Raw genomic sequence first — 2684 nt, 5'->3', positions numbered from 1 at the left:
GGTACTCTATGATGTGTTTCGGTTTCGCCCTCCGGGACTCATTAGGGGAATTGAGGAAGATTCAGAGAAAAGACCAGGTTTGCTTTGGAACCCAGCCAGCAGAAGACAGAACAATGGTGAATGAAAGGTTGGCTGAAAGACAGACGCGGACAAGATAATGTGTTCCCACTTGTTTGTTCCGACGCCTCTGTGGGGATGACTCTAAAATAGCTCAGTGACTCTCTTACAGTACCATGGTTTTGTATAAGATAAATACACTGATCTTAGAGTATTTGAGAAGACATTAAACCCTTAAAGAAACAATCAGTCAAGATCAGCATCAGACAATTTTGACTAATCTAAAAAGCCTTGTGCTGTCCTATACATGCCAGCAGGCATAAAGGGCGATAAGTACCGGTAAGTAAAAAGCCTTGGTTTATGTTATGTTTATAGCTTGGATTTATTAGACTACAAAGTGACTAAAGTTGCAACTCCGTAAGTTGTATGTAGCCTATTTTTGGCTGAATATTTTAACAAATTGACATTTTATTTCAAATAAACGTTCAGTGCTGTAGCTGGAATGGAATACAATGGCACAGATTAGAATGAAATAACGAGTGTCTGGACCTGTATGTATGCTCAGACAAAGCACGATCTCAGTTAATATCCACCTCACCTGGCACCCTCCCATATCCATACCCTGAGCCACGCCTAAACCATGCCTCTCTAAACTAAACTCCAACCCTACCCACTCATAACCACACCTAACTTGTTCATATTCGTCAAAAACATAGTAGCCTAAGACAGTCATTGAGCTATTTTAGATTCATCCACAGAATCTAAACTATGCCTAAACCATGGACTAAACACAGCTGTCTCTGACTGCTTATGCAAAAAAAACGCCATGGGTATTTTCTTGTAAACTGTGGGTCAAAGTGCTGGCAACACGGATCTGCTGGCCTACAATACATAAAACAACAATATGGTCTACTCTAGACAGCAACATATTCTCACTCTCAAGTCATACAAGTGCTCAAGTAAATTATACTTTTTTTTGTTTACTTGGTCTGCTCTTTTTTCGCTCTACACCTATACCTCTTTGCCAGGTAAAAAAAAGCCGATCTACAAGCCCACAACGCCTCGCAGCGCGAGGCGTTGTGGGCTTGTAGATCTGCTATTTTTGGCTAAAGTTCTCCTCAGAAAAGGGATGCTAGGTTTCGAGTGGTTATGGTAAAAAGAAAAATCATATCACATAAAGATTTGGCGGACCCCCTGTAGTAACTCTGAGGACCCCCTAGGAGTCTCGGACCCCCTGTTGAAGACCCCTGCTGTAAACTGGGGAAAAAAAGCTTCCCTGTCTACCACACCTCCCTTCACTCATTAGCCACACCCCATTCATAATCACCCCTATCCACCACACCTGCCTCCACTCACCTCAGCCAATCCTTGTCGCAATCACTACAGTATAAATACACCTGTGATCCCTCACCTCTACAATAGACCAGACAACAGACAGACTCGCAGATATTCTGTGCACGTAGATGCAAACTGTACTTTCACTTTATTTTAGACAAGATATGTCAGTCAGTAAAGTGACCTGGTCACTCTAATTGTCCTCCAAGGTATATGCTCCCTAATTGACTTCCATAGAGACCACAAGGCACCCTCCCTTTCCCCCACAACACACACACACACACACACACACACACACACACACACACACACACTTATAGGTAGTATAGGCTATGTATTGATTAATTGATTCGTTTTTTGTTCTCTTTCAGGATGCTTTAGGAGTAAACGTTTTTTTTTTACTTTACATTATATTACATCAGTTGGCCCTATTCATTACTGAAACGTGGAAAAGGATCGAAGGGGCTTCAGCATTTTCAATGAAACTCGTCGTCACTGCGTGGGATTAAAGTTCCAATCGTGTTGTCGCGAGTCCCCTTGGAGCCCCCCTCTACAGTATTGAAATGGGCGGTCTGGAAAGACTGTGTGTGTGTGTGTGTGTGAGTGTGTGTGTGTGTGTGTGTGTGTGTGTGTGTGTGTGTGTGTGTGTGTGTGTGTGTGTGTGTGTGTGTGTGTGTGTGTGTGTGTGTGTGTGTGTGTGTGTGTGTGTGTGTGTTGCCATGTCCGCTTATTATAAGTGACATTGGGCTTGTTCTTCTGTAAAGTTGCTTGTAAATTGGTAGTTGCAGTTTTTGGGCTTGTTTCTAAAGTGTAGTTGCTTATTTGGGCTTGTTTCCTAATGTTGTTTAAACCAGCGTTTCTCATACATGTTCATGTCAATTACGTATTTTTCTGCTCACTCTGTCCCCCTCCTTCTGAAAATAGACCCCATACAACATGTGTGTGGATTTGAAAAAAATCCACAATTTCCCCTTTTTTTTCAAGATTTCTCTTTGAAAATAGCAGATCTACAAGTTCACAGCGTGTCACATCAATTTTCACTTTTCCCCCCAATATTTGTCTTTGAAAATTGCAGATCTACAAGTTCACAGCGCGTTGCATCAATTTTCAGCTTGCAGATCTGATATTTTCAAATAGCCAATCTATATAGGTTTAAGTGCTCTTGTTGTGATTCTTTTTCGCTTGTTTTCATAGACCTGGTTGCTTGTTTCTCTGACTAGATCTGGCAACACGGGTGTGTGTGAGTGTGTGCGTGTGTGTGACTGACTGTTGCCTCAACTGACAGGCAGCGC

This window comes from Gymnoscopelus microlampas (genome assembly GCF_963454915.1).
Source record: "Gymnoscopelus microlampas genome assembly, chromosome: 10".
NCBI classification, from domain to species: Eukaryota; Metazoa; Chordata; class Actinopteri; order Myctophiformes; family Myctophidae; genus Gymnoscopelus; species Gymnoscopelus microlampas.
Note: the sequence above shows the minus strand (reverse complement) of the source record.